Raw genomic sequence first — 20,658 nt, 5'->3', positions numbered from 1 at the left:
TCAGGAGTGGATCCTTGGCACGGGACTGATTGTAAAACTCTTGCTGGTTGGCTGGCTGCTTCTTTCCTATAACTCAAGCTGGCCTCAAGCTTGCAACGCGTAGCCAAGGATGACTGTGAACTACTCATCCTCCTGCCTTCACCACAGAGCTTCACGCATGCTAAGCGAACACTTTAGCAAGTGAACCCCATCTCCTGCCCAAACAGGATATATGGGTCACAGAGCGCCTGTCCCCATGGTAGGTAGTCTAAATACTCAGAAACTTACAAAAGCTAGGCAAGAACATGGTCCCACTGGTGTACACTGGAGCCTGGCCCATATGTGGCTCTAATTGTGCACAAAATGTAGTAGTGGAAAAAGCCAGGGGTACAGGCAAAACAAGTGTAAGAAGATTTCTAATGTTCCTTCCTCACAATGACACACCCTCTGTGCTTTCTGTTTCTTGGCATGTAGACAATTTAGCAGGAGAAATTAATGCCACCAACAGGCAGCTTTCTTGAGGTCTCGCTGAGTTATACAGTGTTGCCACTTGGAACGTTCTGTGGTGACTTGCCTCACACGGCTGTTGGCCATGTTTGAAACAGGAAGAACTGAGTTTTCAATGTAATTGAAAACCATTTTTAAAACAGCAATATGTGACTAATCGTTACTATATTAAATCCCCCCCCCCAAAAAAAACCAACCCAGAAAGTGTTTCTGTCCTCCACAGGGTCACAAAAATAAAATTCTATGTCCTCTTACATTTCTTAGAGCAGGGAAATGTATAAAAATTTATGTCTTAAAGTACCTAAGCTCAACATCTCTTGTCAATTCGTATTCCAACTGAATGCAACTTCAGAGAAATTAAAAAGTAACACATTTTCCACTGGCCTTGCAGTACAAGCTTGTAATCCAAGCTGCAACATTGTTGCAACTAGACCAGGAGATTCTCCAAGGCCTTGCCTGCCCACACAGGAAACATTCAAGGTCAGCTTCAGCCAGCCAGCTTCTCAAAATTAATAAGAAAAACTGATGGTGGTGGTGATGGTGGTAGCGGTAGTGTGAGGCAGGTATGTGTGTCCGTGTGTGAGAGTGTGTGTGTGTGTGTGTGTGTGTGTGAGTGTGTGTTCATGCTGGTGAGATCCCTACTCATGTAGGGAAGTGCCTGACGCTGAACTTTGATGATCTGAGCTCAATCCCTGGGACCTAAAAGATGGAAGGGAACCAACTCTTTATGTGTGTGCCATGGTGCATATGTAGAGATATGCACAAATAAACATAATTAACTTTTAATTTTTAAAAAAAACGTAGACATGTACACTCAATAATAGAGGGCTTGGCTAACGTGTACAAGGCCCTAGGATGAGTCCCCACACCCTTACACCCTGGGGGAGGGGTGAATGCAACTTGCAGAACTTGCTTCTTTAGTATACTGCAAACACTTAGTTTTTAAAGTGACATTTCTGCCCTTCTTTATAAAGTTACAGCACAATAACTGATCTGGTCACCAAAACATCCAAGAACTGGTAAAGAATATTCTTTCAGCTGCTCAGCTTTCCCTCCTCCCAAACCCAAAGATGACCCTTGGTTCTAACATCTTCCCTCAAGAGAGACCTGGACAAGCAATACATCCTGAGTACCAAGGCCATCTCTAAGACAGGTTTTCCTCCTTGCATGAAGTTGCATAAGTATTTCCAGTTGCACAATCTATGTGTCCACACTCACTCTCCCTGTGAAGATCCCCACAGAGCTCACGGCTTACCAGTGATAACAGCTCAAGAAATAGAAAGTCAGTTCTCAGTGCAAACGCAGGAGATGGGTTAGAGTTTACAAAACTTCAGAGGCTTCAGTTTAAAAAAGAAATGTTTACTTCTGCTTGGTTCAAACTCGCTTTCAAGTAGAGAATGTGAGTCACTTATTTGTGATTAAATATTGCCCGTGTAATCCCAAGCAGTGCTCAGCAATCTCTTCCCATGCTGGTGACCCACACCCCAGGCTCCTCTAATGTAGGAACAGTTACTACAAACTGAAGCTCAGAGGGGAGGTAACTTGTCCAGGGCCACAGAAAGCAGAGTGGAGATGGGGGCCCAAGTCTATCACTATGGGGGGAAATCTTTTATGCATGAACAAAAGCAATCACACTACCTTATAGCAGGGGCCTTTCTCCTCCTGATCCTGCTGGGCTGCAGTGAAGGAATGTAGCGTTACAGGGTCCAGAAATCATGAGCTTATTACTGCTTTACAAACCAGTCTACCTGTTGGCTTCCATGGAGGTGTGTGTGTGTGTGTGTGTGTGTGTGTCTGTCTGTCTGTCCGTCCTGGAGAGCACTAGACTCTCTGATAATCAGAGAGCCATAATTTGCTCATTTAGCTATACCAGGGATTATCCCAGGCGAGCTCTGACGCTACTTTCCTTACTCCCCAGCCATAAAGGCGAATTCGTAAAAAATATTAACTGGCACCAAGAACACAGGCGCCATATTTCTATTCCCTATAAGAATATTTATTAGTAAGAAGTCAGCCACAGAGGCTGAACTGGGCTCAACAATTAAGAGCACTGGCTGTTCTTGCAAAGAACCCAGGTTCAATTCCCAGCACCTACACGGTGGCTCACAAAACATCTGTAACCTCAGTTCCAAGGGTTCTTACACCCTCGTCCGACTTCCACAGGTACCAGGCAGACACATCATATAGATATACATGCAGACAAACCACCCATATACATTAATGAAAATTACAAAGAGAAAAAAGTAGGTAAAAAGCCAGCGGCTCAGAGCCGCTCTGAGGTCAAGCTCAGTGGGTCTTGGGAGGGGCCACTTCTGGAAGTCGCAGTCCCTTAAGAACTGTATCAACCAGACACTCACCCTGTGGTACTATCAGGGTTGTAACTCGAGTGTCATTCTTTTAAGTGCCTTAGGACAGAGCCAGCAGTCAGTACTTACTTTATGTTAGCCATTATCATTACATTCAATGTTTCAGTACCAGTTAGGGGCGGCCAGCCAGCCACGAGGGAGCAGGGAGTGAAACAATGGCTGTCAAGGTCCCAGCTGGTCTTCTCTACTTCCTTTTGTTAACCACCTATCCCCCCCCTCCGCCCCCGCCTCCCAGACACACACACACACACACACACACACACAGCCCCACTATGTGGATGTGGCCTCTCCCCAGTTCTAAGGACATGGGAATAAATCTCATGCTCTGTCCTGTGGCTGGCATTTCTCAACCTGCATCTCTAAGGTGATCAGGAAGCCTCAGGGATGACAAAACTTGTTCTGGCTGTCAAAGTGGTTACAGAGCAGCAAGCTAACTCAGCCAAAAGCTGGAAAGTGCAACCAAGGTAGCCGCACTGAAAGGAGGCGCGGTTCATATTAGTGGAAGGACAAAAGTCTTAGGGGAAGTATAGAAGTCTGGTCATGCTAGGGGAGAAGACATGAGACTAGGTCATTTGGGAGTGTCTGATGGCCAGACAGGACTTGGAGAATGGACTCGCCCCTCCCACCATGAGTTTTGGGCTCCACCTCCGGTCTCCCTGGCAACGCATTTTTTCTTTTTTCTTTTTAAAGAAAAGGAAGCGTCATAATTGCCCTTCTTTAGCATTTCAAGGGCCATAAGCAGGGGTGGCAACTAGAAGCGGGTGGTCTTTGCTGAAGTATTTCCTCCCGGAGAAGCATGGTCTTTAAAGAGTTGATCCAACTGGGTTTGTCAGTCACTTAGGCAAAAGACCACCTCTTAGCAAAGCTGATATGCCTCAAGACTGTTAAGGTAACAGTAGGAATCATAATCGCCGTAATGAGATAAATACACAGAAACCCCAGACGCAGCTACTTACACGTCTTCACTGCGGAGTCTACCTGCTTTTCTGAGCTCTCTTTCAAAAAGCTAATTTTCCCCTTCCCCCTTTCCACCTCTTCTTCTTCAGATCCTAAGCACGCTTGCCATGACATTCTAAACACTCACTCCATGGCATTCGGAACTCCTTCTCTATAGCAGCTTGCATACTTCCCATTGCTGAGCCAGTTTTGACCCTAACTCAACTTCTTCCTCCTCATCTGCCACCAGTCACAAGCCGGCCCGGTTTTCTCTCAAACTCCAAAACAAGGTCTTCGGGCTTTGCCTTTTTTTTTTTTAATCGACGAGACTATGAATCCTCAAAAGGGTGCGGAGATTCCTTGGTACCAGGAGAGCAAGTTGTAGCCCTACTCCAGGGTGGTGTAGGAAGCAAGGGGTTGGGGGGTGGGGAGCGCGGGACTAAATCTTCCCTGGCACAAGGAGAAAGGCACCGCGGCTGCTGCAAGCGCGGAAGATCCGGAGGGGGAAGAGAAATAGGATGCAGATTCCACTGCGTCCTCACTCTATCCCTTGGCTTAAGGAGACTGGCAGGCGGCCAACCAGTGGGGAGACCCGGCTTGGGGACGTTTCAGGCCCTTACCCGCACCTTAAGGGAGAGCGGGAAAATGGAATAGGAAAGGAGGTTTGTATCTCGGACTCATCTGCATTCACCCTTGCGACGCTGGGGTGAAGCAGGGACTGGCCTCGGAAAGTGGGGGCAGGTGGTCAGGTCGTGGGAATGGGAGTCTGCCATCCCTCTCCTAAGAGTGTAGCCACCGTCGCCTTTCCTTCCACCACGCACAGCAGACCTACCTCAGTGGCCGTGGTCCTGCTGCTGGATCGCCGCCCTCCGGGTCCCAGGTCCCCGCACCTGCGCACTCTCGCTCTCAGCAATAGGCTCGGCTTGACTCCTTAAAGGCGCAACGCACTCGCTCGCGCCCTCCGACAAAAATACCAGCGCAGCCCGCCTTAGGAGGTTGTCTCAGCAGCCGGGATTTGTTGGGAGACGCTCCCCATCCCGGGTTCAAAACTTCAAACCCGGAAATACTGTCAATATCTCTCCCTTGGAGCGTGTCTCGGCACGAGCACCCATTGGCCAAGCCGAATATCCCTCCCACAAAGAGTGCTCAAGGGTGGGCATTGGGGAGCAGGCGTTGTCACTCTGCCGCGCGAAGCCACAGTTCATGGGACTTTGTTTCGTTTATTGAGCCTCTACTGTGTGCCTGGCACTACTGAGTCTCGCACCAAAAAGATTCAAGCAGGGTCTTGGCCCTGAGAACTTAGGGGCACTTGGGAAATCTAAAGCAAATTCAAAATTCAACCCAGTTGGAGACAGGGTCCAGAAACGTGTGGAACTGGAGACAAAGGGGCTAGAGCCTGGAGCTGCAGGAAGACCTGCCCATTGAGTGTATAGGGCTGGGTCCTTTTTGCTCATCTTTATGCAGCAAGTGCATGCACAGTACATATTTGTTAAAAGAATGACTAGGAGTTTTGACAGGAGAAGCTTGCAGCACAGTGGCAGCCTAAAGGGATTTAAGGAGGGCTTCCTGAACTGACATCTTAACTGAGACTTGGGAACAGGAAGACCAGCCAGGCTACACTGTCCTTTGCTTGGTTTTATCTTGTTTGGGTTTTTTAATTAACTTATTTATTATACTAAGTACACTATAGCTGTCTTCAGACACTCCAAGAGGGTGTCAGATCTCATTACAGATGGTTGTGAGCCACCATGTGGTTGTTGGGATTTGAACTCAGGACCTTTGGAAGAGCAGTCAGTACTCTTAACCACTAAGCCATCTCTCCAGCCCCCCACTTTGCTTGGTCTACAAAGGAAGAAACGACAATTTACTTTTCAGAAGGTTTTCTAGCCCTCACCCCCTAACCGCATCCCCATCTCTGCCATCTAGATCAGTAGCCAAGGTTTGCTTTAAATGTCCAAGATTCCTAAGCTCCCAGGGCCAAGATCCTGCTTGAATCTTTGTGGTGGGTGCGAGACTCCGTAGTGCCAGACACACAGTAGATGCTCAGTAAATGAAACAGTGCCTATGAACTGTGGCTTCGCCTGGCAAAGAGGCCATGCCTGGTCCCTAGTGCCCACCCCTGAGTACACTTCGCAGGAGGCCTCTGAGAACCCAATGGGTGCTCATGCCTTAGGTTCACGCTTGTTAGAGAAGGACTTTGGACCCCTTACATCCCTTGTAAGGCAGCCAGCCGGAATGTCCCACCAGGCTCTGCACTAAGCTAAACAGGTCTTAGATTCTAATAATGAACAAGAAGCCCAAGAGATTCCAGGGGACGGTCTCTAAAGCCACGGGTGCACACTCCTATCTGCAAGGTTATTCTAGATCAAGCTTCTGGAATTTATCCCCAAATCTGGGACAAGGTTCTTTGTTCAGGCTGGCTTATCTTCGTGCCAGTTGTCGGCTAGCTAATCACTCAGGCCGGAATAGCTACATCTGACTCGCTGCAGGGAGCTCTTTCCACAGCCTGCTGAACAAAGCATGGTGGGAAGCTGTGTCTTAGGCAAATCTCTGCTGCCTCCTCTCTCCTCACAGACTCACCTTTCCACTTGTCCAACCCACCTGCTCACCAATAGCCTCAGGACAGTGAGGCAAGGAACCAAAGGAGTAATCCGGCTTCCCCAAGGGCCACCTTTTGTGGCCCTGCAACCTTGGCCTCCGCCAAGCATTTACCAAACAGATGTAGGGGTGATTTCAGGACTTAATTAAGGAATGATATGAATGAACAATGATCATCATGCAAGGCTCAGCCTGGAAGCCATTCATAACCTTTACTGTGTGTGCTTGAAGGTTGTTGTTTTTTAAGTATCTTAAATTTCCCTCTTCAGAACTTTAAAAATGGGTCGGGACATAGGTCAGTGATAGAGCGACTGTCCTCAGTGATATAAAACTGAGGACAGGTTTGGTGACACATGCCTTTAATCTCAGCTCTAGAGAGATGGTGGCAGGTGGATCTCCATGAGTTCCAGGCCAACCAGGGCTATACAGTGAGTCTCAGAAGAAAAAAACAACAAACTAAACCAACCAACCAAACAAACAAACAAAGTGTGTGTGTGTGTGTGTGTGTGTGTGTGTGTGTGTGTATTGACCCCCTAGCATGTCAAAAAAAAATATCCGAAACAAAACAAACTATAAATAGGTAGATAGTCCTTTTTTTCCCCACTCCTTTAGTTCACACCCTATGGTCTCAGGCCTCCAAGAGCCAGAAGTCTTTTTCCCTCACAGTTTTATTATGTGGACATAACTTAATGAATTCCAGAGCCAAGTCCCATGTTTTGTGACTGACAAGAGAGAATCTTGAATTAGGCCCAGTCTTGCAGTAAAGTCAAGGATGTAGGAAGACATGAAGTCCCTCCCCCAACACCTTACCTCCCACCCCGCCCCAGTTCTTCAGAGCCTGTGACCTTCTGAACACTACTATTGTGTCAGGAGCTGGTGGGCAGGGAGAAGCTCTCGGAGCTTGCGTCCTTCCTGAGAAACAGAATCTCCTTATCAACAGTCAGCACTAGGAAAGAGCGTAGAAAGCTCTCCTCTGGTGGTCACTTCCGCAGAGTGCGGGATCTGTTTCCATCAGAAGTCTGTAGAAATGTCCTAGACTTAGCAGCCTGTCAGTCGGCCATGAGTGGGACCTACAGTGGCTACATTCAATGCTTGTTTGTTCTGCAGGGTCTGGGTGATGTAGTCTCATGGCTGCTCCACACACGACATCAGAGAGAGTGCCTGATAGAATCCAGAGATAATTCACAGCAGAGCTGGGAGTCAAAGCACTCATTCACTTAGTGACTCATCAAATATTACCACAAATCTGCCACTCTCTTGGTGAGTGGCACTTTGCTGTTTAGTGTGATGGAATAAGTGTGTGTGTGTGTGTGTGTGTGTGTGTGTGTGTGTGTGTGTGTGTGTAGGAACCACCATGGGATGTTTGTGGAAGTCATATGACAGTCTAAAGAGTCAGTTCTTTCCTTCTAGCATATGGGTCCCGAGATTCGAACTCACATTATCAGACTTAGCAGCAATCACCATGAATGCCAAGCCATCTTGAGGGCCCAAGACTCAAGAGTTGTCCTCAAAGACTTAAGGGTTTATGGAGATTAATCTTGTTCTCAATTTGACTGGATCTATAATCACACAGGAAACAATCCTCTGGGCATGTCTTTGAAGAAGTCTCTAGATAGGATGGTGAAGTGAATACGCGTGGCACTGTTTAGTGACCTGGGGTTCCAGACTGAATATAAAGAAGATGAGCAAAGCCCTGGGCATCTGCCCTTGTGCTTCATGGCTGCAGATGCAGGGTGGTCACTGCTCATACCCCTGCCTCATGCTTTCCCCTCTATGGTGGACTGTTTCCCCTTGAACTGTAAGCCCAGAGAAATCCTATCTCCCTCGAGTTGCTCCTCTTGTGCCAGTAAATGTTCGTAAACATGAAAAGACCACCAAGGAGCCGATGTTGGTGTAATCGATGTAATAGCATTAGGATGTCTTTATTACAATCTTGAGCTTGGGCCTCTGCCAGCCTGACACAGCAGGTGGGAAGGCGGAGGAACCCTGAGCCTAGTGCTAGGCAAGTATTATAGAGGCAAGAAGGGGTGTCTAGCCTGGCACACATCTGATTGGGGAGCCACTATGGCTTTTAACATAATTTGCTGGTGCTGGGAGCCAAACCATAAATTTAACTTCTGCTTTCCTTCTGATTGGTGGTTGTTAGGAAGTGAAGTGCTAGGCTTGTAACCTGGGAGTGCAGATTTGTTGGGGAATAACCTGGAAACTGGTGCTAGATGCAGGCTTTATTGGGTGGGTAACTTGGAAACTGGTGCTAGGTGCCAGTTTGTTAGTTAACTTAGGTTTAACCTTAGGTCAGGTTCTCTTAAGATGGCATCTGAACCCAAAAGATCTGGTCTCTCACTTCTGGTCTTGTATTTGATCCCAACAACAAGAAAACTAAGCAACACAGAGTCTGCTTCTACTTAAGAAAATAACAGAGATTGCTTAATCAGAGAATCCCACAAAGGCCACGTTCAGCAATGAAGTCTTGGAAGATAAAAACGAAACACAAAAGATTCTGCATGTGTTGTGGATGGGCCTGGTGCTGTTCTTGTGAACCAATCACGTAATGAATAAAGGAGCCAATCACTGGGTGAGTAGGTGGGACTTCCGTGTTGGCAGGAGCGACTTAGTCCTCTTTTGAACCGGGACTGTAGAGTGGTAAGAAGTAGCCCCTAGAGTTTCCTAGTATCATGGCAGATCTGCAAGGATTCACCATCAGAGGAATCAGATTTTAATAAGGCTTACAAGATTAGGTTTTAGTTGTTGCTTCCAGAGACTGAGTTACCATTGTTTCTGAACTAAGTTTGTGCTGCGTTTTCCTTCACGTGGCGGCTTGTCTGGGTTCAAGAAAGGTATGGCTGTGGCCAAGCGTGGGCTTGCCTGAGTTGCTCCACAAAGACAGTGGAGGGGGTTGGCATGGTATCGACTCACCAGTGGGAACCTAGCAAGCTGGGTGGAGAGACTGGAGTTCAGAGTCAGAATATCCATGAGATAAAAACAGGTCGGCATTGCCTGTCAGTGCACGGCCGACCAGGCCCCTGGGCCAAGGCACAAGAGTAGGAATGTGTTGGTTCTATTTTTTTTAATATTTCTCACAACACACATGTGTCTAGATGCCAGCTCAATGAATTTCTAGTCTCATAAAGCATCTGCACGGTCCAGCCCCCAGGACACCTGCCTGGCACCTGTGGGCCAGCCACCGAACCCTCTGCTCAGTTTGCATTTCAGATGATACCAGCTGTCAGTTGTTTCTGTGTCTTCCCTGTCGCATATGCACACCCAGAGAAGTCACTCACTGTAGAGTGTGCATTTATTTAGGTGACTCTCTTAGGCTGTGGCTCCTTTTCTTTTCCACTTTCATGTCTCTAGGGACAAGTGGCACAGACTAGGCAAACATTAATTAGCTTTTCCTGCCTGCGTCATGCCATGCTCAGGGCTTCATCTTGAGTTAGCTCACTGAAACTTTCAACAAAGCTAGTGTGTGTGTGTGTGTGTGGGGGGGGTAACCTATTACTAGCCCTACTTTACAGTTGAGAAAAAAATTGTGCAGTTCTGAGAGACTGAATAACTTGCTAAAGTCACTCAGCTAGTCAGTAATACTGTCATAATCTAAACTTTTGTGCATGTCTGAACACAAAATTTGTGTGGAAGCCATTAAGCTACTTAAACAGGTGATGGAATTAAATATGAAGACTGCAATGTGGAAAATTCTAACCCAAAATATTCAGAAACCTATGACACAAGCATTTTAAGCCAAAAAAATACAAAAAAACAAAAAAAAAAAACAAAAAACCAAAACAAAACAAAAAACAAAAAAGCTTCCCAAATGACTCAAAATATTGCATAGAAGTCCTGGTACGAAAGATTAACTCTGACTCTTTTCTTCAAGGAGAATGTTCCTTTAAGTCTAAATTGCAAGGTTTATGAAGGTATATTGCAAGACGCTCTCTCAAATAGAAGAGGAAGAAGAGGAGGAGGAAGAGAAGAAGCCCAAACCAGACAAGTCACTGTGTCAGTCTGTAGCATAGGATCACAGAAAGACTACTTCAGAAGTCCTAAGTCTCTCTCTCTCTCTCTCTCTCTCTCTCTCTCTCTCTCTCTCTCTCTCTCTCTCTCTGTTTGTGTGTGTGTGTGTGTGTGTAGGCCAGAGGACAGCCTCAACTGGTGGTCCTTCAATATTTGCCTTGTTCCCATAGATACAATCTTCTGCTGTTCCTGCAGTGTAAACCAGGCAAGCTGCCCCAAGAGCTTCTGGGAATTCTTCTGTCTCCACCTCCCATCTTGTTGCAGGAGCGATGGGATCATAGACAAATGCTACTGTGTCCCCCACATTTTTGGTCTGTTTGTTTTTGATGTGAGTTCTAGGGATCCAGACTCTGGTCCTTACACTTCTATGGCAGGTGCATTACCCACTAAACGTATCATTTTTACAGCAGCAATTTTCATTGCAGAAAATTTCAGAGGAGCCCAGAACTCAGTCAGGGAGAGCTGTGAAGGGAAAGGACAGGAGTTGGGCTTTGAGGACGCCCTGGGAGAGTCCTCCCCAAACTTAGACTCTCCAGCTACCTGAGCGGGAGGTGGAAAACGGTGAAAAATGTCCACAATATCAGCCTGGAGAAGCAAATGGGACGAAACCTCAAAATGCTGGGATTTTAATGCTAACAACAGGAAAAGAGAGATTGAAGCTGAGATTTGAAAGAAAGAATGAGTAAAAGAAACTCCAGCACATGGAGAGGGGAGGCAAGGGGGCCTGAGTCCTGACTTCTCTGTACCATGAAAAAGAACTCCTGATTGAAACAATCCTCCAAGGGGAACTCAGTTCAGGACAGAATGAAATGTACCCAATAACGCAGCTTAGCTCAAGTGACCAGATTAAGAGAAAAGGCCACTCATCATGTCAAACAGTACCATCCCCATGGTCTTCAGTAGCCTATGCTAGCCAGCATCCTTTCATGATTGAGGAACCCACTTCAAATAAGGCAGAGAGGCATGCAGATCTAGAACCCCCGAGGTGTGACCCGGATTTCTAAGAAAGGGCTGCGCCTGGTTTCTGGATGCAGTCATAGTCCAGTGCTCAGGAAAGTATGGAAGTTAGAGTGGGGATAATTGCGGTCAGTTTCAACAGCACTTTTCAAGGGATGTAAGGAGATTGTTCTAAAATCCATAGGAATGAGCAGACTCAAGGAAAGCCAAAGCATCCCTACTTTAAAAAAAGAAAGGGAAAAAAGCCCTCAGGACTTAGAACCGGAGCACAGTTGTTCACACAATGAGGCACAGCACTGAGGTGTAAAAAGTCTATGAGGGTAGTAGGGGGACTTAACTTTAAATCCTAGCACTCCAGTGCAGAGGCAGGTGGATCTCTGAGTTCGAGGCCAGCCTGGTCTACTGAGCAAGCTAGCTCTCTGAGTCTACAGAGTGAGATATAGGACAGAGGAATCTTGTCTCAAAGGGGAAGGAAGGAAGAGCAGTGGTGGCGCACGCCTTTAATCCCAGCACTTGGGTGGCAGGGGCAGGTGGATTCCTGAGTTTGAGACCAGCTTGATCTACAGAGTTAGTTCCAGGACAGCCAGGACTATACAGAGAAACCCTGTCTCAAAAACCAAGCGGGGGGGGGGGGGGTGGGGGGGGTGGGGGAGGGAGAGAGAGAGATATCTGATTCCCTCTTCTGGGATATCTAAAGACAGCTACAGTGTACTTACTTATAATAAATAAAGAAATCTTAAAAATAAATAAATAATAAAGAAAAGAAAGCCTAAACTTAGTCAAACAAAGAGTCAGAGAGAGAGAGAGAGACCAAAATGTCAACAAAGCCTGGTGTGAAAGCCTGTTTAAAAAAGAAAGAAAGAAAGAAAGAAAGAAAGAAAGAAAGAAAGAAAGAAAGAAAGAAAGAAAGAAAGAAAGAAAGAAAGAAAGAAAGAAAGAAAGAAAGAAAAGAAAGAAAGGAGGAAGAAAGACAGTACACCTGCTTCCCTCTCAGGTAGACTGAGGTTAGAGGAGACAGAATCACTGAAGCCCCATGGGGTGGGGTCAGGACCAATCTCAACGGTTGGTCAAACAAACAAGGAGAGCGAAACTTTCTCTGCGGCTGGCTGCGCAGTGGTCTGCACAGGGAGAGGAGTGGAAACCGCTCCAGCGTGTGAGCCATTTGATCCCAACGCGGCAGGGAACAGGCTGAGCTCAGAATGAGAACGGTGACGGTGACGGATGTTGAAACACAGCCAGTGAGGTGTTGCAGAGGAGAGCTAGAAGAGAGAAGCTCGCAGAGAACAGACTGATCTGTTTCCTGCTCCTTTCTGGCCAGTTCCCAAGCCGATTGGTCTAAAAGGCAGGTGAGCAGTTAGCCTTTGGCGGTAGGGAACGTTCCTCCTTGCCTAGTTTGGGCTTAGCATTCCAGTTTATGCGCATTAACGCCTTTGCTTTCATCAGGCAGCCCCTGAGTCTGCCGGTTAGCTACGGGAAACTGAGCCTCCGGGTCGGGTACCTTGTCCAAAGGCACTGCAGGGATGATAAGGGGCTGTCAACCAACCTGGCACTCTGGAGGACCTCCTGGGCTTTGTGAGACACGTGCTGCCGGCCGGCCGCAGTAAAGACTCCATTGCAAATACAGCCGGTGGGAGACGTTGAAGTAACTGGGGGAACTGTCGCCTCCTCACCATTGCCGCTACATTTGAACACAGCTAGGCTGGATGTGAATGGGTCTTCGTGGAAACAGCTTCCACCGACTCTGCAGAGGAACTGGCTCTCAGTCTCAGAATTAATTTTAAAGACAGTTTTTGTACTTTCTCCGTACAGCCTCTACACAGGAGCTCCTCAGGGCCATGCAAAGCGATCGGCGAGGACAGGCTGGTCTCCGGCATGTCGATCCTGCCGTTCACTCAATGGATACTGTGACAATTTGTCTGCTCCATCTTAGTTCCAGCTTACAGCCTACTATACGACAGGGACAGTGTAGCATTTACCCCTTACCTTTATCCATGTATAAATATCATGTCTACTCCTTCTTGCTTACCCATCCTCTGCCTCCCATCCTGACCCTAATGCCAGAATGATCAATTAATTCTGATTGCGTGTGACTTGTTTATTTAGTGTTTCAAAACTAGCACCCTAGGAACTGACATCAAGCCTGGGCAAAATGGGAAGTCTGTAGTGGCCAATGGGACGCAAGGCGATTTGAGCTTAAGATTTAGGCTGGCAATTCAAATTTGTGATTGTCTTGTGGCCATTGGATACAGATATTTCAGAGAGCCAGAAAACTGGTTGAAGCTGAAGGTGAGCCCCACTAATTACTGAACCTTGAGTCCTCCATTTCATTTCTGCTACGCAGAAGGTATTTCATTTATCCTTTTATGCCTCTTAGTCTAAGTTCTGGAATACTGGAGCTGGGGTAATTTATAAAGAAACAAGAGCCAGGTGTGGTGGCTGCTTGACTTTAATCCCAGCACTCAGGAATCCCAGCAGAGGCAGGTGGATCGCTGTGAGTTCCAGGCCAGTTCTGGTCTATAAAAGCAGGGTTGTTACACTGAGAGAACATGTCTTAAAAACAAAGCAAATACAAGACAAAACAAACAAACAAATCCCACCACCAGCACCAGCACCAGCACCACCACCAGCACCAGCACCAGCACCAGCACCACCACCAGCACCAGCACCACCACCTCACCAGCACCAGCACCACCACCACCACCACCACCAGCACCAGCACCAGCACCAGCACCACCACCAGCACCAGCACCAGCACCACCACCTCACCAGCACCACCACCAGCACCAGCACCAGCACCACCACCAGCACCAGCACCACCACCAGCACCACCACCAGCACTAGCACCAGCACCAGCACCACCACCAGCACCAGCACCACCACCAGCACCAGCACCAGCACCACACCACCACCAGCACCAGCAGCAAAATTAGGTTCATCTTGTCTCCTGGCTGAGGAGTCTGCAAGGTCCAGGCCAGGGCAGGGAGGCTGCACACTGCTTCAGTGCATTGCAGAGAACACGGAGCGGAAGAAGAGTGAGAAGGAAACAGAGTCCAGTGCGGGCGCTTGGCTTGCAGTAACCTGGCGATGAGAGAGTGTGAGCCTTCCTATGTAGTTCAGGCTATCTCACTTACCTCCTGCCTGCACCTCTAGAGTCCTGGGATGACAGGCGTGTGCCATCACACCTGGCTTACTGTGTCATTCTGGCTAGAACAAGCCTGTTCCTGTAGAAGAGGATGGTTCCCTCTTAGTCATCTAATCTTGTTTTAATGGTTCCACCACTTCTTAACACGGTTCTATCAAACATATTCCCTAATGCAACCTCCACCCTTGTGAGGGCAAAGTGTTGAGTAAATGTCTGGGAAAAAAAACCTCTGTGTACAATGATTCCAAGTTCCACATCAAGAGCTACTTGTGTCAAAGTCCCAGACCTAATGTCTTAAGGAGAGCACTATAGACTGGAATGGCGCTGACCCACATCTGCATTTGGTCTGAGGACCGATTCGGGGGCTCTCTCTACAGGGGAATTCCCAGTCTTGGGGTGTCACTCTCACCTCCAGGGTCACTTGTGAGTCACCGTTTAGTTGAAGTTTGACAGCTGCTCAGACCTGCTTCCCTGCTCCTCTGCCTTCACAGCTGGTGTGGCTTCTGATGGATTAATATATGGAAGCCCAATGCAGGGTGACTCAGAGGAGGGCAGGATGCTCCTAAAACACGACACACAGTCCACGGGGGACCCGGCCACAGCCTGGGTGTCCAGAGAGCTCGGTGTTCCTGGATATTTGAAACTCATCAGAATCAAATGGAGCTATTTATCCTAGCACAAGCCAGAAGCTTCTGAAGGAAAGGCTCCTGGCTGGCTCTGTTATTTGGCAGAGGTTACCACAAAAAAACAAACAAAAAACCTTTTCTAGAACTACTACCATACACAAAAGCCATTACAGTGTCTTACAGAATTATTTCTAGACAAGCACGGTGGTACACACCTGTAATCCCAGCACAGGAAAGATTGAGGCAGGAGAATGGCAAGTTTGAAGCCAGCCTGGGCTACCTGAGACCAGAAAGAAAGAGAAGAGGGGGAGGGGAGGAAGGAAGAGAGAGAGAGAGAGAGAGAGAGAGAGAGAGAGAGGTGCCAGACACACCCAGAGAGCTTTAACTACATAACTGGACTGTGCGCTTACAGACAGTCGAGGTTCTAATAAGAATAAAGATATTCTAAGGGAGATACAGATGTCAGACCAGCCTCATGTCAGCCAGAGGGGGGCAACTTGCTTCCCAGGAATTGATTTCACACAGTTCCAACAGAATGTGGGACCACTTTTCAGATCAGACTAGACAGTGATGGCTCCGTGATGGGCGGGGTCAGACTTTAACCGCACTGCTTAACGATGCGTATCCTCTGCCTTCCAGGTGGTCACCGTCCTCGTCCCTCTTCCCAGTGTGGCCAACTGAAGAAATCTCCTTTCTCTGCTTTTCACTTTCATTTGTCTCTTTAAGACCCACTGAGGACAGGTGGCAATCCTGGCCTGCCGGGGATGCCAGGGCGCAGTTCTGACAGATTATAGGGGACCCAGGCAAGACTGCCAAGCAGATGCATGATTTAGATTGGATCCAGGGGAGGGGAAATACTATGAAGGCATTACTAAACTGGCTGGCAAACCTGGAGTAATATTATAGATTAGATAACAATACTGTATCATCGTTAAACCTGGTTTTGGTAATAATCATCTGGATATAAAGGAAACTTGCTTGGTCTTGGGGTATGCACCCTGATGTTTAAGGGTTGAAAAGTCTCACTCTCTGCAGCCTACACCTGAATTGAAAAACTCACAGAGCAGCTAGCCAAAAGAAAAGGTTAGGTAGAGTATATGATTTCTTCTTACTGTTTTTGAGATTTGTATGTACATTTGGGATTATTTCAAAGTAAAAAGATAATCGTAAGTAAATAAATGTAATCTAAGAAACCACATAGCCTTAAAGACAAAGAACTTCGTAATTTAGACGGCCTCTGCTTCTGCTTCTCGGTCCAGGCGCTCACAGAGACTTCTTGTGGTCAGGCTTGATGCTAACAAGCTGCTTTAGTATCGCCGGAGGCCCCGACCCGCTTGTTTGCCCGGAAAGCTGTGAGAGAGCAGTGGACGGCGCTGCCAGAGGGAAGAACTGGGGAAAGGGCTGCATTGGTATCGTTTGAGCGACTGTGCTCTTTTGTCGTAGGATGGAAATCTGAGCGACAGCGTTTAGCACTGAGCTGCAGACGCGAATGCACGATCAGCTCACCAGCCAAGAAACCGTGTTCCCACCTGCCAGCAGAGGGCGCTGCTTCCTCTGGTGTCCATCCTGAAAAGGGGGCGGGGGGAGGGGGCAACGCGGAGCTTTGAATCCCGAATTCAATCCCAGCGGCAGAATTAATGCGAAATGAAGGAGAGTCTCGCCGAAGCAAGGTCCCATTTGTGTCCTCATTGAAGAGCGATACTCTGTTCACTATGGCTTTTTTTTAATAAATTTTGATTTTTTTTTTTTTTTTACAAAATATGTAATGAAATTACCTTGATTAGTGATTTGTTTGGCACTACCTTGAAATTTGTGCTCCAAACCAGCATCTCGTTGGCCTCTCCCGAGCCCAGCCTGGCAGATCTAATAATCTATGTATCGCATCATCACCAGCTTCGAGTCACTGACTGGTCAGGCAGGATCTGAAGCTATTCGGGTCTTTTTGTACCTATAAACAAAGAATTCGCCAAGACAATTCGTTTTGAGAAAGCAAATGAATGCCTACGATGTCACACCGAGACCAATGGCTGGGCTCCGTGCAATGCCTCCGACTTTCTATTTCTTCATCTGTAAAATGGGAATAGCAATAATTTTCCTACAAATTTTTTTGAATAGCAATAATTTTCCTACGATTTTTTTGAAACTGCTTTCTAATTGTGTGTGTGTGTGTGTGTGTGTGTGTGTGCGCGCGCGCGTGCTTCGACCCCTCTTCACCTTACTCCTTTGAGGCAGGGCCTCTCTCTGAGCCTGGAGTGCTCACAGTTTTTGGCTAGACTGGCAGCCAACATGTCCCCGTCTCCACTCTGTGCTCACTCTGTGCGTCTCCACAACTGTGCGGTTGTAGGTGTGTATGAGACCACGCCCAAGTTATTACATGGGTGCTGGGCTCCCGAGTCAAATCCATGGCTCCTTAGCAAGTTCTCTTAACCACTGGGCTGGCTCTCCAGTTCACAGATAGCAATATTTTGTTTACATAGATGAAGGGACCAAGGCACTGTGCCAAGTTAGCTTTTCAGTTAAAAACTAACTTTTACAGCTCTACTATGAGGGAGCAATTATCGCCCTTTTTAAAAGTGAGGGAGCCAAGGGTGGTGGCGCACACCTTTAATCCCAGCACTTGGGAGGCAGAGGCAGGCAGATTTATGAGTTCAAGGCCAGCCTGGTCTACAGAGTGAGTTCCAGGACAGCCAGGACTACACAGAGAAACTCCATCTCGAAAAAAACCAAAAAATAAAATAAAATAAAATAAAATAAAAATAAAAGTGAGGGAACAGGCACAGAGAGGTTTGGCTATTTGTGTGTGTTTGAACAGCCAGTAGCTGGAAGTACTCTTACTCTAATCTCCACACCAGCACTCTCAACCAGACTGATTCCCTCCACTCCTGGGATGCCCTTTAGCCTGAACATAGTTTTAGTTGCCACAGTATAGTTGCTAGCACCTCTCTGGAAGTAGCCAGGAGGCTGATAGACAACTTATAACGCACTGGACAGGCCCTGAATTAGTTAGCTTCTCTTCATTACAACTCCCAAGACAATCAATTTATGGAGAGAAGTGGTTTCTTCCGGCTCTGTCTGGAGGTCAACCCCACAATCTGTAGACTGTGTTTACTTGCAGCCCATGAAGGACAAGTATTTCATAGAAGATGCTCTATGGGGTAGGGGAGAGGGTGCAAATGATGGTTGTTCCACAATCCCCTTCAGGGCGGACCTAACTTACCATTAGGCTCCACCTTTTAAGGCGCCACCACTTAGCAGCCCATGCTGGGGAACTAAGCCTCTAAGCGTATCTTGGCTTAGGGTTGGGTGGACGGGAGGGAAGTGTCGAGTGATATAGTTAAATGCAAACTTCTGCAAGACTCTGAAAGTCAGCCGGAGTTAGCCCCTAGTGCCCAGTGGTCATTGCTGTTGTATGCTTTTGTCTGTGTAGCTAGGGAATGGAGTTCCTCTGTTTATCAGTGAAGCTGGTTCCCTGACTCAGGATCCAGACTATGGTGGAGAACCCAGGCTTCGGGGAGTCAGCTGAACACCACATTATCCATTCAATGGTGATTTATTGAGCCCTGTTACATGCACACATGCATACACATATGCGCACATGCATACACGCAGACACACGCACACACGTGCACACACACGCACACATGTACACATGCATACACACAGACACACGAACACACAGGAACACACACACATGCACACATGTGCACATGCATACACGCAGACACACGCACACATGTGCACACACATGCATACATGCATACATACAGACACACAAACACACAGGAATGCGCACACACACACATGCACACATGCACACATCTCTGGCCCTATGAAGAGCTGTTGAGAAGGTAGACATTAGATGAAAAAGCTCATATGTGATAATACACTGTGGTACCTGGAACAAAGCCCAGCACCTGAACACCGTGAAAGTGAAGAGGGAAACAGACCTTCTCACAGTGTGGGATTACCTGGGCCTGGAAGCAGGGGTAAGAAGGGACTCTGAGGGTGGAAGGCGTGAGAGGGAGGCAGTGGGAGAGGAAGTGTGCGTGAGCTGGCACATGTGAGGGGGTAGAGGCCCTACCAAGGAATATGGCCGGTCTGTCAAACGGGAGCCTCTAAGGGGATGGAGAGGCCCTTCACTTGGTCGGATGCTTGCCTAGCCTGTATGAGGCCATGGGGTTGACCTCCTAAAGCCCACGGATGGGGAGCAGTGCTTCTCAGAAGGTGAAGGCAGCAGAATCAGGAGTTCATCATAATTCTTGGCTACATAGGAAGTTTGAGGTCAGCCTGAGCTAGAGGTCCTGTTTCAGAAAAAGAGAAGGAGAGAAAGGAATTTTAAAGAATTTTGAAAGCATGATACGTGGGCTTTCCCTTTCTGTGGCGATTCTCTTCAAGTGCAAGTACAGCCCTCGTGTAGACTCAGTCGGGTGGGGCTGAAACTGAGAGCCTGCTTCCCCAGCTGGTACAAAGGGCCCTGCGACAACACAGCTCCCACTGTGGGAGGCTGAGAGGGCCAGCTGTGAATAGCAGTGGCCTAGGAGCATAGACTTAGGCTCCCCAGGTCCTGAGTTCCAACAAGATAGCAGTTTGGGGGTTCTGTCTGCTTGTTTATGTGTATGGGTGTTTTGTCTGCATGGGTGTCTTTGTACCGTGTGCATAGCTGGAGTCTGTGGAGGCCAGAAGAGGGTGTCAGCACCCCTTGGAGTTCCACACCACGACGAACGGCCATCTGGGTGCTGGGAATTGAACTGGCATCCTCTGAAAGATCATTTAGTGCTCTGAACCTCTGAGCCACCTATAGCCCCCAGTTTCAAGATGTTTTTACAGGAACAAAAGAAAAGAAAACATTGGTGGGAATACCAGGTTGGTGGCGTCAACAAAGCAGAAAAATCCATGCCATTGGCCTTGGGTGCTACCTGATGACATTCTTGGAGCCTGGGTTAGAGGGCGCTAGGGTTCTGCTCCTGTATTCCAACCGGGGTTTACCCCTGTCGCAGGATGCTAGGTCAAGCGCAGATGTTGGCACTTTAAAGGGCCCTGGTGATGGCTGCCAGATAATTTGAGTCTACAGTCACAGCGGTTGTATTAGTCAATCGGCTTTGTAGAATCTGTACCCGTGGGTGCGGCTCCTCCACCCCATACCTGGCACTTTAGCTCACACACGTGAGTTTTGCTAGAATTACACAATCTTAAATTGTGCTCTTCTCTGCAAACCTGAAGCTGCTGGTGAGATGTGATGACACCGTGGTGTGTGCACATTGTGGGCTTACTCACCGCTGCGCATAGCAGCGTCAGACCCTGGAAACACCTGCTTGGGTCACACGACCCGTCCCTGCCCATCCTGGCGACTTTCCCGCAAGCTCTTTATCTCTGCTGCCTCTGAGGGACATAGCCTGGGACGCTTTTGCTCCTGGGATCTCCACCTTGCCTTCCTCAGATTCCAAAGTATCCTTTGCTCCACTGAATTCAAACTAAACCTGACCTTATGAACCCACAGAGACGGCTGAAGAGACACTGTATAGATGTGTCCCGGGGC

General features: G+C 47.8%; 1 protein-coding gene across 3 annotated transcripts in view; it reads right to left on the bottom strand.

The window, feature by feature from the left end:
* Positions 1-4,843, bottom strand: part of Abhd6 (abhydrolase domain containing 6, acylglycerol lipase) — a 46,826-nt gene extending 41,983 nt beyond the window's left edge. For all 3 annotated transcript variants that reach the window (XM_052190218.1, XM_052190219.1, XM_052190217.1), the window contains exon 1: positions 4,621-4,843. The gene's annotated coding sequence lies outside the window, so the exon portion shown is untranslated. The remainder of the gene's footprint in view (positions 1-4,620) is intronic.
* Between the last annotated feature and the right edge of the window lie 15,815 nt (positions 4,844-20,658).

The sequence above is a fragment of the Apodemus sylvaticus genome, chromosome 8 (genome assembly GCF_947179515.1).
Source record: "Apodemus sylvaticus chromosome 8, mApoSyl1.1, whole genome shotgun sequence".
NCBI classification, from domain to species: Eukaryota; Metazoa; Chordata; class Mammalia; order Rodentia; family Muridae; genus Apodemus; species Apodemus sylvaticus.
Note: the sequence above shows the minus strand (reverse complement) of the source record. Positions and strands in the feature narration are given on the sequence as shown.